Source organism: Pelodiscus sinensis, chromosome 31 (assembly GCF_049634645.1).
Source record: "Pelodiscus sinensis isolate JC-2024 chromosome 31, ASM4963464v1, whole genome shotgun sequence".
NCBI classification, from domain to species: Eukaryota; Metazoa; Chordata; order Testudines; family Trionychidae; genus Pelodiscus; species Pelodiscus sinensis.
In genome coordinates, this window is record NC_134741.1 from 5853350 (window position 1) to 5868502 (window position 15153).

Sequence of the window (15153 nt, forward strand, 5' to 3'; positions counted from 1 at the left end):
TGTGTGGACCTGTTTCAACCTACCCCAAGCCAGCACTACGAGGCACTTTTGTGCCACTTGCTGGCTGGCCGGGGACACCCAGGGCTGGAAGGTTTTGGCTTTTCACAATGTTCCCTGGGCTGTTGTACAAAGCTCAGTGCTGGTAAGAAACCCAAACACCCCCTGGCTACATCTACCCTGCAGACTTCTTGCTCAAGAACTGTATTGTGCAAGAGTTCTTGTGCAAAACGTCTTGTGCAAGAGCACATCCATACTGCCATGTGCTTTTGGGCAAGAATGTCCGAGGCAGTGTTCACGCTCTCTTGTGCAAGAAAGCTCTGATGGCCATTTTAGCCATAGGGGTTTCTTGCACACAAAAAAACTGTTGCCTGTTCATACTACTTTCTTGTGCAAGAGCTCTTGCACAAGAGGTTTTATTCCTCATGGGGAGAGGAATAACTCTTGCCCAAGAAGCCCTCTTTTCCTACGTTTTGCTGTAAATTTAGTTGCTCAAGAACGTGCGTGCAGTGTAGATGCTTCTCAAGTTTTTGTGCAAGAACGGCCATTCTTGAGCAAGAAGCCTGCAGTGTCGACGTAGCCCCTGGGTGCCCAGAGACAGGCTGTCTAGTCACAGTCTGGCTCGGCCTGCACTCTCTGCAATGGGAAGATGTCCACGGAGCAGGCAGATGGCAGCGGCACACGGCTCTGGTGGGCCCAGCATCCAGAGGAGCGTTTCCGATATGAGTGTTTACTGACAGTGTCCGTCTCTGGTCTGATTTCACAGTGAGCTTCCCTCACATCCCCCTGCCGCAATTCCTTGACCTTGGCTCTGACTTGGTCTAGGATGCGGAGGTAGGAGGGAGGTGGCCTTTCTTTGCTAGACCATTGGCCATTCGGCCATAAATGTCCACATTCCTCCGCATGGACTGCAGGGTCTGCAGAGACTCCTCCTGGGACCACAGCTCCAAGAGGGTCTTTATCTGTGGCCCAGACAATGACAGTGCCTGGCGTTTGCTGCCCCTTGCTTGATTTGATTCCCAGCCAATACAAGGTGGGAAGGGAACAGGTGATCTCCTGGGGGAGATCTTATTTAACCCTGAGCAACAGGCACAAGTGGGTCCCACAGCCAAGGGCTCCCTCTCACCGCTTTTCATGGGGAACAGCTCAAACACCCTGTACTGTGTATTCTCAGATTGCCCCTGTCCCACTTTGCTGTTGTCATAGACCCTCTGTGAGGTCACTGCCTCCTAACCAATGAGCTGAGGTGCTGCACTAGGCGCTTATGATGTCACTGCTGCCTTGCAGGGCTCATGTCCTGCTCCTGGCCAACCCTTTGGCCTGTTTGAGCTGCTCCCCCTGTATCACCCCCACTCGCTCAGGGTATGTCTGCACTGCAGAAGTAAACAGAGTCTCAACCGCTGTTTCCAGTACAGCCAGCTGAAAGGGGAGAGCAGTCCTAGGTGTGGGGACACTCCTTCAGTTGTGTAGCCCTGCAAGATACTCAACTGCTGATATGGAAATACAGCTCATGCTGGGCTGGGAAAGGAATCCGGGCTGTGGCTATGTAAATCCAGTTCAGCCAGTGCTATAGGCCTGATGGAGGATCGGTTGTGAGAATGGAATGTGGAGTATTGTAACTAATTTGGCTGTTGTGGGGTCACAAACCATTTTATCTCTAACTGTAGGAATTGTAAAATATGACACCAGTGCTTGCAGGAGAGACACTGTCACTGAAAAAAGTCTGGGATGGACGAGCCTTCCCCTTCCAGACTCAAGTGGAGTGGACTCTGGGTGTGGGGGGAAGGAGCGTGAACCCGCAGGCCACATGTCCCCCAGCCATGAGCTATGAGACAGGTTCATTCTGCCTCTCCCTCCCCCACTACCCATTCTAAGGATAGACCTAGAACAGACTCCTTAAGGAATCTCTTTGTTATTTTGAAATATTATTCCAGTGGGGGCTGGAATCTTTTGTCCAGCCTAGGCGGGGGGCCAAGAGCTGAAATCACCAAGGAAACTGACAAAGAGCAGAAATCACTGGGTTTAGCCCAGAGCCAGACCGATCCCGATCGTAGAAGCAGCAGCTGGCAGGAGCAATCAGCCAGCAGGGTGAACGGTAGGGGCAAGAGCAGGTAGTTGGTGGGTGGCCAGTAGGAACAGTGGCAGGTGGCCAGCAGGGTAGCTGGTGGGAGTAGCTGGTGGCAAGCCAGTAGGAGCAGTGGCGGGTTGCGAACGGAGAGGGTGAGATGCCTCCTATGCCCACTCCCTCCAAGAGTGGGAGGTGAACTCTGAAAATCACGCCTGAGCTCTTATCTGCCCTGAGCAAGGGCAGCAACTGGGAGTGGGGTACAGAGAAAGTTTGGGCATGTGAGTGGGACACGTACATTGCTGGACTTACATTACTGGCAAAGGACATTACTCAAGCCACTTGAGCCGAGATTTATTTGTGGGTTGGTTCTGAACCCTGCTTGTGGTATTTTCCCAGGTGAATGCCACGTTACTTCTCACCCTCTTTCATTAAAAGTTTCTTTTCTACATTCAGACTCTGTGCTGGCAAGTGGGGAAGCATCGCCTCCCCGAGGTACTCGCGGCGGGGGGGGGGGTGGATTTCCCAGGCTGCTGGGTGGGGGCTCAAGCCAGTTTTGTGTGAGATGAATGAAGAGAAACCCCTAGACATCGAACCCAGCCCTGGCTGCTGCCAGCACTACCTGGCAGAAGAGATACACTAGCAGGGGGACTGACCAAAGCAAAGGCCTCGCTATGAGCAGGCTAAGAACTTTTTCAGGGAAACCCTATTGGATTTCTAGTCCAACACCTTGACCACTCGGCCATCACAGATGTGAAGACAGCAAAGCCCCAGGGCCAGGGGAACTGGCAGATAATCCTGATGCCCAGGCCTGATGTCACCTGCCACACAAAATTCACACAGCAAACCGGGCTCTTAGAACAGGGGAAGTTTGGGGGCTTGTTGCTGGGCCGTGGGGTGAAGCATCAAACCAGCCCCCTCCTGTGGGGCCTGTGAGTGTTGCTGAATGTTTGCCCCTGGAAATGGGAAACAAAAGGTCTGGGAGCCACACAGAGACCCTGCTGGGCTGAAGTCCCAACGACTCCACTTTCTCTTGCCTGTGGGCTTGTCTGTCTGCAGCCTGGAAACTTCCTGGCTCCTCAGACCACTGGTCTGGATGGAGCGTTACAGAAGTCGGAATAATGGAATCGCTGTGTTGACGCTCCCATTGTTATTGCAGTATAATGGCCGTTATTCCCAAGGAACGCTGCTGTGTAGATGCAGCCTGGGAGAAATGCTGAGCAAGGGATCCTGCAATGTCAGGGGAGTCATTGAAATGAGGTCAATTCTCTAGATATAAAAGGGAAGAGATGTCAGGAGTGGGATTTGAACCCACGCCTCCATTCAGAGACCAGAACACCCAACTGAGGGAAAGATAGCACCTTGAGTCTGGCGCCTTAGACCACTCGGCCATCCTGACAGCTGTGCAAAGATATTCAACCAAAGTTTTCTTACATGTGTGAGTTGCTCGGGAGGCAAAGGGAGCACCTCTCTTTCCCCACCTAACAGCCGCTCTACAGCACAGCTGGGTTTATCCCCACTCACCCTCATCTACCGTTGTGGGGTGTTTTACAGGGAGTTGACAGGAAACAGAAGAGGGGAAACCGCTGGCCTGCAGAACCGAGGCCTGGGATTGTCCTGTGCCAGGGAGTCTGTGTCAGTGCCCTTGGGGATCCTGAGCAGGGTTGGTACTTGGGGTGGGGCCGGGGGCTGTTCTGAAAGGCTGCAGGCGCCATTAGACCCTTTTCTCCTTCCCTGTCTCACCCCAGCGCTGAGCAACACTCAGTGTCGGTCTGAGCATCCGTCCTGCTCTGGGACGTGTCTCTGTGGCAGGAACCTGCCCAGGCGGCTCTCGCAGTGAGGCCCCTCCCTGGCAGCACCGAGCAGTGAGAGCTGAGTGAAGGGGAGGCAGGACCAGGGGGAGAAGGCTCCATGACTGTGTGAGAGGGAGGCTCTGCCCTGGCCAGTGGGGAATCGTTGCCTCTCCGAGGGGCCCAGGCCTGGTGGGTCATTTCCCCAGGTTACTGAGTGGGGGCTGGAGCCAGTTCTGGGTTGTCTCCTTCAACAACCAAACTGAACCAATGGATCTTGTGCTGACCTGACTGCGCGCTGGGCTCGTGCTGTGTGTGCCACAGAGCTTCCTGCAGGGCTGCCTGCATGGGAGAGGGGAGGGGCAGTTTGAGTGACCCAGCTCTGCCCCTTCTGAAGGGCTTGTGAAAATGGCAGGTGCTGTCTTGGCAGTGAGGGAGAGGTGGGAAAGGGGCCCTGAGTGAACCTCTTGGGTCACAGCTGCTGTAACAATGAGGTCAGATGAACGAGTAGGCAGATGTCAGGTAAAAAGTGAGGCTGGTTTCCCTGACTGGGAATTGAACCCAGGCCTCAGCAGTGAAAGTGCTGAATCCTAACCACTAGACCATCAGGAACATGTGAACAAGGCTCTTTCCTTACCTAAACTAGTCTTTCACAGGCCACTTTCTGTCCCCTTCAGGACATGGGTCCATTTTCCATTGCCCAGAGGGGACAAGAACAGAAACCAAACAGAACAGCAGAACAGCCAGACTGTGCCATGCCAGTTGCCCAACTAGCCCAGGATCCTGTCTCACAACAGCAGACAATTTCATTGCCCAGTGGGAATCCTCAGGACAGACAATTGTTAAGTGATCCCTCCTGTCACCCATTCCCAGCTTCTAGAATACACCAGCTTGGGACACCTGCCCTGTCCATCCTGGTTAAATGCCATTGATTGACCTTTCCTGCATTAAATTATCCAGTTCTGTTTTGGACCTTCTCGTAGATTTCCCCTTCACAACATCCTGTGGCAAGGAGTTCCACTGGGTACAAAAATGCTTCTTTTTCATTTATTTTTAATTTGGCTACTTACCAGTTTCATTCTGTCACCCGGGATCTTGAGTTGGAGAAAAAAATTCGTATTGCTTTCTGCACCCCTGTCATTATTACATGAAACTCTGTCCCATCGCCCCGGAGTCTAGACTACATCTAGACTGTGCTCCCTGTAACATCCCCTCCCGCAGAAGAAATGTAAATCTGCTGATCCTTTTTGAGGAAGAGATTTTTCCGATATTTGGCCCCGTGTAGCCCACCCATGGTGGGTGGGGCAGGAAAACTGCTCACAGCCGGGGGAATTAGCTCCGGGGGCAGAGCCCTCACTTAGCATGTGAGAGGCAGTGGGATCAATAGCCACATTCCTCAGTGTCTGTGGTGTTCTCCTTCCTTCTTCTCACAGGCAGAGTCGGGGGGCTCTGAGCACCCAGAGACCCCTCCCTCTTCCTTCCTGGTCTCCGAAAAACCCCACCTAGTGGGCACGGAGCTGCTGAGCCTGGTGGAGTGTTGGGAGAGGGGCTGGTGCTCCCCTTTCCACAGACACAGCAGGCCAGGGGGCTATGAGCCTCCAGAGGCCCCTTCCTACTTGGCCTCCCAGAAAGCTGGGGTGAAAATCTGCTAGACCCCAGCCCTCCTGGGCCAAGCCATGGCAGAGGTAGTAGGATTCACTCCCATCTTCTCCTGCCTGTTCGCTGGTGCTGAGGGGCCGGCTCCTTTCCTGCTGCCCCAACTCTTATTCCCACAATGCACTTTTTGCCAGGGCCGTTGGTCTTTGTGCCAAAGTGCGTGGCTGGGAGCCAGGACTCAGGACCCTTCCCCAAATATACAACCCCCTCCCCACCGCAAACCCTCTGTTCAGCTCACACTGTCTGGCTGCCTCCAGCATGGGCTGAGCAGGTGACCTGCCCTACAGCTGGGAGAGCATCAGGCACCTGAGCACAAGTCTGATCAGTCTGGGGACCAAGCTCCACTGGGCCTCAGACACCCAGCACAGGAGTAAAACTGCCTCTGGGGAACCTCAGGACAAGGAATGTAAAACCCACAGAGGATGAGGCTCTCACATCAACCAGCCCAGCCAGTCTCACTGAGACTTGAACTCACATTGCAGGATTTAGAGTCCTGAGTGCTGCCCCTTATACCATGGGACCTACATACATAGCTTCTAGTGGGAACCTGGGGCACTCAGGTCTCAGACTGGCCTCTGCTCTCCTGGCTTCCCACCAACAGCTTCATCTCTCAGGACTCTCTGGCTACGTCTACACGGCACATTGATTTTGGAATAAGCTGGTCTCGAATAGTGATTCCAAAATAGTTTATTTCGAACTAGCACATCTACACTGCAGAGAAACCTCAGAATAGTCCAAGTCAGGCTCCCCTAATGCAGAGGAGCTACTGATTTAGAGCCCTGGGAGAAATAACTTAGAATGGGCCTAGGGAGGGGTCATTTTGAAGTAGCAGAAGTGGCGCATCTCCACACGCATTATTCTGAAATAGCTAATTGGGAACAGGCGTTATTCCTCATAGAGTGAGGTTTGCAGAAGCTGGAATAACCCGTCTGTTATTTCAGATTATTTCACATTAACGGAATTGCTGCACAGACTTTGGCATTGTTATTCTAAATGGCCATATTCCAAAATAACTTTTCTGTGTAGACAGAACCTCTGTCCTGCCCCAGCTCTGCTGCTTTCAGGACAAATTCCTCGTTAGGGTCCATCACAATCTGGGGTCAGTGAGGGTCCATCCCACCTGAGATGTGTCACAGAAAAGCCTCTTGTTCCCTGCCCAGTGCCTAACAGGGGCTGAAGGCATATGTTCCCTGCCTAGTGCACAACACGGGCTACAGGTATCTGTTTTGTGTGGGGGTGTAGCTCAGTGGCAGAGTGTTTGACTGCAGATCAAGTGGTCCTTGGTTCAAATCCAAGTGCCCCCTTGAAAAATCTTCTTTCAATAGAAACCTTTATCTCTCCAGTTCTATTGCATCCTGGATTTCTGTTGTATGTTCCTGCTTTAAAAGAATACAAACCCTTAATGTTTTCTGGCACCAATACGCATAAACCAGGCAAACTTGTCCCTCAGCTGAAACCAGCTGTGTGTGTGGTTTCTGTTTCCATCAATTCAACAAGGGTGTGATGTAGATGCCCCTCGGCACGTCCTTGGTCTCCATGGGCTGGGCTGTGCAGAAGAACAAGAACCACACTCAGCTGGGGAGGACGGGCTGCCATCAACCTTCTGGTGTTCGATTTAGTGAGTCCAACTAAGACCAGAGAGCACCTGACGAGTGGCCAGAAATCTGCTCTTGCTGCCTTTGGCTTCCCGCCATGGGGATATGGCCAAGCTCAACTGAAGGAAGCCGACTCCAGCTACATAAGGAGGGATGGTGGGAAGAGCAGACACATTGGCCAGGCACCACTGGGGGCTGCCTCCCTCACCTCCCCCGTACCTGGCAGGTATCTGGGCCAGCTTAGCCATGGGGCCGCTCTCTGGGACAGCAAACACGGACAGAAGGCAGGATTCTCTCATTCTAGGACCATTTGTTGGTTTTTCACCTGTCACAGCTACAGACTAGCAGCCCCCCCTGCCAAGGGAGTGACTATGTGGCCCCCTCCCCCCTGAGATCTTTTGTTTGCTGTTGCCCAAACTCTGCTAAGTTCACAGCTGTGATGGCCGAGTGGTTAAGGCATTGGACTTGAAATCCAATAGGGTTTCCCTGCACAGGTTCAAATCCTGCTCACAGCGAGGCCTGTGTTTTGGCCACACCTCTAACGAAAGCAACAAACCCCTGAAACACTCTCCCCATCCCCTGTCAATCCCCTTCTACTTCTTTCAGTGCCACGTCCAGACTGAAGTGGACGCTCTTTCTACGAGGCAGAAGGGACGTGTCCAGAGAACAGGGTTTTCCAAAATTTGGTGCCATGTAGCAGCAGATGGCAGGAGCCAAAGAGGCTTGACAGCCTGTTCCATCCCAGCGCGCCGCCCTCCCAGCCTGCTGCTGCTCCAGGAGGGGTATCAAGCCATGTGCATCAGGGCTTTCGTGATGTCACGTGTGATACCAACACACAAAGCCCTGCCCCCCACCCCAGGAGCTACTGGCAGATGGGCACAGACCCTCTGTCCTCACCTCTACAACCAGCTGTTCCCAAGAGGGTGAGTCTGGGCAGAAGGTGATTCCAGGATTCTGTTCCTGCCCTTGTGGACAGAGACACCTGGCCCAAGCAGCAGCCCCTCCATAACTCAGCTTATAGAGCAGAGAACTGGAGCAGCTGCCCCTAAGTAGCTGCTTTCACTCCACCTCTAAGGAGAGTTCTTTCCCCCTCACCTGGCTGAGGCAGAGCAGACAAGGCCCTTCTAGGGGGAACAGACAGGTTCTCTACAGAAAGTCCAACTGACAGTTCAGCCACAGGGACAAATGTTTCTGCCTAAGCCTGGAATTGAAACTTTAAATCTTCAGTTTAACACTCTCCCCACCAAGCTAGTTCAGCCGCTGGTAGGGAAGTTTTTTCCCACAGCAGCACACAACAGAGCAGCTGTTGCCAGTGGCCCTGTAGGGCAAGATGAGCTTGACCAAGCCTCAGACCAGCTGGACTAGCCAGCCCACATCACAGCGAGTCACTAGTGGCCCTGTCAGAGAAGAGCCATTGACAGCAGCAGAGATGTCCCTGCAGCTGCCTGTGGTGTCTTTTCCAAAAGTGGCACTTGTGGGCCTGCTGGCTCAGGTGTTTAGTGCTTGATGCTAATAATGCCAAGGCTGTGGGTTCAATCCCTGTGCTTGCCCTAGGGTTGTCTGGTTTGGTGTTTTGCTTTTGTGTAGCTGCCTGCTATGGACAAGGAAGGAGAAACAAGCCCTGAGAGATGAAACAGCAGAAGGGAACCATGTCAGCTGTCAGCCCCTCTTCCTCTTCCTGTAGCGCTGCCCATGCAGGAGAGAGAAGGGGCAGTTTGAGTCACCAGCTCTGCCCCATGTGAAAATGGCAAGTGTTGCCTTAGCAGCGAGTGAGAGGTGGGAAGGAGCCTGAAGTAAGCTCTTGGGTCACAGCTGCTGTAACATGTGACAATGAGGTGAGAAAAATGACTAGGCAGTGGCCATGGGAAACATCAGGCTGGTTTCCCTGACTGGGAATCAGACCAGACCAGCAAGAGTTTTGTATCCTAGCCACTAGACCACCAGGGACACAGGACACATGCTTCTTTGCTCACCTGCACTAGCCTTTCACAGGATGAGGGGTCCCTTCTCCCTTGCCCAGAGGGGACAAGAACAGAAACCAAACAGAACATCAAAGCAGCCAGACTGGGCCATGCCAGTTGTCCAACTAGCCCAGGATCCTGTCTCACAACAGCAGCCAATTTCATTGTCCCGAGGGAATCCTCACACAGACGGTTATTATGTGATCCCTCCTGTCACCCATTCCCAGCTTCTGGAATACACCAGCTAGGGACACCTGCCCTGTCCATCCTGGTTAAATGCCATTGATTATGGTTGCCAGGGCTCCCAAAGTTGAGTAGCTCTGCATTAAAGATTCTTATTAATGTCAAGAACCTCAGGCAATGTAAAGCCAGAGTGTGATGGAACTGGAAAGGAAAATGTTTACACTAGAAGGAATTTTTTCCAAGGGGGCACTTGGATTTGAACCAAAGACCACTTGATCTGCAGTCAAACACTCTACCACTGAGCTACACCCACACAAAAGTTGATATCAGCAGTCAATGTTGGGAACTGGACAGGGAACAAGAGGCTTTTGTGTAACACGCAAGCCAGGTGCTACCCTTGGGCTTCGTCTCAGCACTGAGCAGGCGGGTGGGAGGGGTCTGATGCTGTCACATATGCAAGGCAAGTTACCCACCTGACCCCTGAGGCGGGCGGGGGATTTGTATATTTTAGGAAGGGTCCTGAGTCCTGGCTCCCAGCCACGCACCTTGGCAGAAAGACCAACGGCCCCTGCACAAAGCGCATTGTGGGAATAAGAGTTGGGGCAGCAGGAAAGGGGCCGGCCCCTCAGCACCAGCAAGTAGGTGGGAGAAGATGGGAGTGAATCCTTCCACCTCTCACTTGCAAAGGCAGCACTTTTCCAATGGAGCTAATTCTGCCCCACCTGCAACCTGTCTCCAGTGCTCCTGTCTGGCCCAGGAGGGCTGGTGTCCAGCAGCTCTCTGCCCCAACATGGCTGGCTTTTGGGGACAGCAACTAGGAAGTGGGGGCCGGGGCGAGTTAGGGAGCCACTTAGCCCCATGGCTGGCTCTGCTAGTGAAAAGAAAAATTGGAAGCTGCCCTCCTGAGTGGAAAATGTGGGCATCAATCCCACTGCCTCTTGCATGCTAAGCAAGCGCTCTACCACTTGAGCTAATTCCGCTGCTGCATTTACAGAGGCCTTCTTGGAGGCTCTTCCCTTCTCCACAGCGACGTCTGTCATCTAGGTCAGTGAGTCGTGGGAAAGGAGAAGGCTCCAAAAAGGCCTCAAGGGCAGATCTCAAGGAGACTCCCTGCAGCAAAGCCATGGGGGGGGGGGGGAGATGGCCCCTGCCCTGCAGCCTGTCCCACCTGGCCATTGTCATGGACTCTCTGTGAGGTCATCACCTCCCAACCTCCTTTAGCCAATAAGCTGAGGGGCTGCAAAAGGCCCTTGTGATGTCACTGCCACACCCACCCCTGCCCTCCAGGGCTAATGTCCTGCCCCAGGCAGCCCCTTTGCCTGGCTGAGCTGCTCCCAGGGGTGAAAGTGACACATTTCTCACAGGGCCTGTTCTATTGGGCACCACCCCTTGGGCTGGGCAGGAGGGAGGGGGAGGCTCAAGGCAGGAAGTTGGGGGAGGGGTTGTGATAGGACAGTACCTGTAAGAAATTAAAATGTGGAGTGTGGGAGGCTCAAGGCAGGGATTTGGGGAGTGTGTGAGAGTGGGGGGGGGCTCAGGGCAGGGGTGAGGATGTGGGAGGGTAGAGAAGTCAGGGCACAGGATCTGGGATATGGGGGAGGCTTGGGGCTGGGACTGTGTGTGTGTGTTGAGGGGATCCCTCTGCTCTGTGCTCCCTGAGGCCCTTTCACACACATGGACTGACCTGGGCGCAGGCCAATGAGGGGGGTTTCAGTGAAGCTACATGTAAATGGATCCCTCTAGCAATCCCTGCTAGCCACATGCACAGGGGGAGGGGACTTTAGCCAAGGAAGCAGAAGCAGCCACTCTGAGGGAGGTTTAGAAGCAAAGATGGGCTGCTGCCAGGATAGATGAGGGGATATCACAGGGCACGAGCATGGCCAGGGGAGCAGAGAGGGCCCTGCTGCACCGAGAGACATGCCAAAGCCTGGGATTGAACCAGGGACCTTTAAATGTTTCATCTAAGGCTCCGCACACTGAGCTGCCAACAAACCCGTCTGGCTCATTATTAACTGTCCGGGATGTTTGGCAGCCGTGTCACAGCCTGAGTGTTGCTCAGCACTAGTAGGAGACAGGGAGGGACAAAATGGTCCTTTCAGAACAACCCCCAGCCCTAACCCCAAGGACCAGCCCTTCCCTCCACCCTTACTGGGGTCTGCTGGGAATTGCCTGGATGCCAGCCCACCCCAGTGTCAGCCTAAGGATTGACTGGTCTGTAAAAGCTGCATCCTGGAAATGAGGAAGCAGCTAAAGTGACTCTGGTGGGACTTGAACCCACAGCCTTTGAATGTCCTGCTGATCTCACATTAACCACTACAGCTTAGAAGTCCAACATGCTTTCCATTGCACCCCAGAGCCTGATGGGCTGGTGAGTTGGATATCTCCACTCTCTGCTTTGCAGCATGGCAATTGCTGGGGGGGGGGAAGAGTGTCTGTCTCTTTTGGGAGAGAAGGAAGGAACAGGGAGGGGGCCACTGAAATTAAAAGAGAGAGCTGTAATTGGAGAATGTGGGCATCGATCCCACTGCCTCTCACATGCTAAGCGAGCGCTCTACCACTTGAGCTAATTCCCCTGCCTGCAAAAGGGTTTGCTGCCTCACCCGCCTTGTTCCAGAGCCCACAACATCCCTGCGAGTGCTACTTGTGAGACTCACACCTGTGGGTCGGCTAGCTCGGAGGTTTAGGACGTGGTGCTCATATCACACTGACGCGTCTTAAGAGCAAGCCCCTTATTTCAAGCTATAACAGGCTCGCTATTCCGACATCCCTCCATGCGGATTTATTTCGAAGTGCTGTGTAGCCAGCCCCAAATTACAAAATAAGCTATTTCAAAATACAGGCAGTCCCCGAGTTACGCGGATCCGACTTATGTTGGATCCGCAGTTAGGAACGGGGCCCTTCCTCTCCCTGGTCTCCAGCAGACCAGGGAGAGGAAGCAAAGCGGCGGAACACGCGGCCAGCTGACAGCCCAGCAGATGCAGAGCAGAGCAGAGCAGATGCGTCTGGGCTGTCAGCTGGCCGCGTGTTCCGCGGCTTTGCTCTGCTCTGCTCTGCTCTGCTCCCCCTTCTCCCTGCTGCAGACCAGGGGGACGGTGAGCAAAGCAGAGCAAAGCCACGGAGCCCAAGGGCAGCAGGATAGCCACAGCGCGTCTGGGCTGTCCCGCTGCCCCCGTGCTCCGCGGCTTTGCTCCGGACGCCTGTGGTACAGCAGCTGGGGCGCTGCCGGTTGGTCCCGTAGCGCCGCTCTGGGCGCCACTGGACCAACCCAGCAGCACCCCAGCTGCTCTGCCCCAGGTGTCCCCAAGTCAGCAGCTGCTGAAAATGACCAGTGGCTGACTACAGGAAGCCCCTGCCCCGGGCTTCTTGGAATCAGCCGCTGATCAGTTTCAGCAGCAGCTGAATCTGGACGCCAGTTCCGACTTACAGATTCAACTTAAGAACAAACCTACAGTCCCTATCTTGTACGTAACCCAGGGACTGCCTGTAGGCGCATTGATTATTTTGAACTATGGGACGCACCCCTAGTGAGTTAGAGCTGAACTCTGCCTCCAGCTCCCTGCTCCACCCACCCACCTACCTACTGACTCCCTCGCTGCCATGGGGCTGTTTGCACTGGCCTCTTCTCTCTGTAGCCAGGCTTCAGCCAGGATTGAGACTCAGGCAGGAGAATGTGACCCGGCTCCCTGCACCTGGGCCCTGCATTTCTCATCCCTTCAGAGACACTTGCTAGTGGAGGAATAAATCACAGTCACATGAGTGTAGATTATGAAACTTTGTAGCTGTTGTTGCCTTGGAAACTCCCCACAGACCTTCCCCTGGGGTCCCGGGCAGCCCACTCACATTGCACAGCTCACTTCGAGGTGAGGGTGCTGTGTAGACGTGCCCGTCCTGTTGAGGGCCAGCCTGCTGGGGGGAGGCTCTGGCCACTTCATTTCCTCGTGTCTCTCAGGCTGTTTACACTGCAGGGCTACGTCTACACTGCAGGCTTTTTGTGCAAGAGCAACTGCTCTTGTGTAAAATCTTGCAGAGCGTCTACACTGAAGGCACATTTTTGCGCAAGTAAATTTATAGTGCAGCATCAGACAACAGGGCTTCTTGCACAGAAGTTATTGCTCTCCCCACGAGTAATAAGCCCTCTTGTGCAAGAACTCGCCCACAAGGAGGCAGTATGGACGGGCAACAGGGGTTTCTTGCTCAAGAAAGCCAAATATCTAAAATGCCCGTCAGAGCTTCCCTGTGCAGGAGACCGTCCACACTGCCATGGCTGCTTTTACAGAAAAGCACTTCTCTTGTGCAACAGCACATGGCAGTGTGGACACACTGTTGGGCAAGACCTTTTGCACAAAACAGGGTAGATGTAGCCAGGGGTGTTTGGGTTTGTTACGATCACTGAGCTTTGTACAACAGGCCAGGTAACATTGTGAAAAGCCAAAACCTTCCCGCCCTGGGTGTCCTTGGCCAGTCAGCAAGTGGCAGAAAGGTTCCCTGAAGTGCTGACTTCAGGTGATTTGAAGCAAATTGTAACAGCTCAGGTGAGGTGGCCGAGTGGTTAAGGCGATGGACTGCTAATCCATTGTGCTCTGCACGCATGGGTTCAAATCCCATCCTCATCGGGTGTTTGCAGCCCATCCTCTTGCCTCTCTCAGAGGTTCAGTGCCAGCCTCTCCTGCAACCCTGCCTGCCCCACAGGGGAAATCTCCACAGACACTCCCAGCTGGGACCCTCAATCCCTTCTGCCCTCAAGGGGAAACCTCACAAAGGAGGCTCCAGGCAGCCAGGCCATGGGGGTCCCTGAGATGTCCCACCTGGCTGTTGCCATGGTCCCTCTATGAGGTCACTGCCTCCCAGCCAATGAGCTGAGGTGCTGCAAAAGTTTCTTGTGATGTCACTGCTGCCTTGCAGGCTCATGTCCTGCCCCTGGCCAGCCCCTTGGCATGTGTGAGCTGCTCCCCCTGCCCCTGTCACTCAGGGCTGGTTCTGGGGCTCAAGCAGGGAACATCAGAGGCTGCTCAGGGGGCCACGTTGCTAGGCCAGGGGCCCCCCTGTGGGGCTATGAGTGTTGCTGTCCCTGCTGTACAGACACGGCCATAGAGCCTCAGGAGGCTGCAGCGGTGGGAGACACTTCCCTGGTTTCGGGAGGGAGACGAGATGTCAAGTCCCATGACTTGGAGCCAGCTACCGATACCCATGGAAAGCTGATTTTCAGAGGGGTGTGATCAGCCCTTCCTGTGTATCTGGCTTCTTCAAAGGGGCTTAATCAGGAGCTAAAGTTGAAGAAGGGACATTTAGAAGGTGAATTTCTGTCTCTGGCACTGTCCCACCTGACAAAGAATTTACATTCCTCTGCTTTCTGAGACAGTTGACAAGGATGCTCCACAGTGGCTGTCTCTCTCTCTCCCTCTCTGCAGAAGCTGTTCAGACCCCTCACTAGCCAATGCTGGTGTTAGGTGCAGTTCTGAGTACTAAAACCCCAGATGTACAAAGTCAGAATGAAGGGGATGCATTTTGCTCTAGGAGTGACAGCCGGAGGGAGGTGACTGTAGCAGAGCAGGGTCTTTCTGGAGAAAAAGCGGAGCCTGAGGATGAGAAGGCCCATGAGAGGCAGAGACTCCAGAGCGGGGGGGCTAGTTATTTGGTCTGGCAAACTGGCATGGCCCAGTCTGGCTGCTTTGCTGTTCTATTTGGCTGTTCTTTTCTCCTCTGGGCAAGGGAGAATGAACCCTCCCCCCCATCTGGAAGTGGACATTAAATGGCCTGTGAAAGGCTAGTGTAGGTGAGCAAGGAGACTTGTTTTATGTGTCCCTGATGGTCTAGTGTTTAGGATCCAGCACTTTCACTGCTGTGGCCTGGGTTCAATTCCCAGTCAGGGAAACCCCTGGCAACTTTTACCAAACAACTCCATAGTC

The 15153-nt window shown here is 53.9% G+C and overlaps 9 non-coding genes across 9 annotated transcripts; 4 read left to right on the forward strand and 5 right to left on the reverse strand.

Annotated features, from left to right (window-relative positions):
* Window positions 1-3352: 3352 nt before the first annotated feature.
* On the reverse strand, window positions 3353-3461 carry TRNAL-CAA (transfer RNA leucine (anticodon CAA)). The gene is made up of 2 exons: window positions 3424-3461; window positions 3353-3398 (listed from the first exon to the last, which is right to left on the reverse strand). It is a non-coding gene; the product is annotated as a tRNA-Leu (tRNA).
* Window positions 3462-4392: 931 nt separating this feature from the next.
* TRNAE-UUC (transfer RNA glutamic acid (anticodon UUC)) lies at window positions 4393-4464 on the reverse strand. Its single transcript has one exon. It is a non-coding gene; the product is annotated as a tRNA-Glu (tRNA).
* Window positions 4465-6740: 2276 nt separating this feature from the next.
* TRNAC-GCA (transfer RNA cysteine (anticodon GCA)) lies at window positions 6741-6812 on the forward strand. The gene has a single exon. It is a non-coding gene; the product is annotated as a tRNA-Cys (tRNA).
* A 724-nt stretch (window positions 6813-7536) lies between these two features.
* TRNAS-UGA (transfer RNA serine (anticodon UGA)) lies at window positions 7537-7618 on the forward strand. Its single transcript has one exon. It is a non-coding gene; the product is annotated as a tRNA-Ser (tRNA).
* A 1870-nt stretch (window positions 7619-9488) lies between these two features.
* TRNAC-GCA (transfer RNA cysteine (anticodon GCA)) lies at window positions 9489-9560 on the reverse strand. Its single transcript has one exon. It is a non-coding gene; the product is annotated as a tRNA-Cys (tRNA).
* A 1940-nt stretch (window positions 9561-11500) lies between these two features.
* Window positions 11501-11605, reverse strand: TRNAR-UCU (transfer RNA arginine (anticodon UCU)). The gene is made up of 2 exons: window positions 11569-11605; window positions 11501-11536 (listed from the first exon to the last, which is right to left on the reverse strand). It is a non-coding gene; the product is annotated as a tRNA-Arg (tRNA).
* Window positions 11606-11747: 142 nt separating this feature from the next.
* TRNAA-AGC (transfer RNA alanine (anticodon AGC)) lies at window positions 11748-11820 on the reverse strand. The gene has a single exon. It is a non-coding gene; the product is annotated as a tRNA-Ala (tRNA).
* Window positions 11821-13778: 1958 nt separating this feature from the next.
* On the forward strand, window positions 13779-13860 carry TRNAS-GCU (transfer RNA serine (anticodon GCU)). Its single transcript has one exon. It is a non-coding gene; the product is annotated as a tRNA-Ser (tRNA).
* A 1186-nt stretch (window positions 13861-15046) lies between these two features.
* On the forward strand, window positions 15047-15118 carry TRNAE-UUC (transfer RNA glutamic acid (anticodon UUC)). The gene has a single exon. It is a non-coding gene; the product is annotated as a tRNA-Glu (tRNA).
* The last annotated feature ends 35 nt before the right edge of the window (window positions 15119-15153 follow it).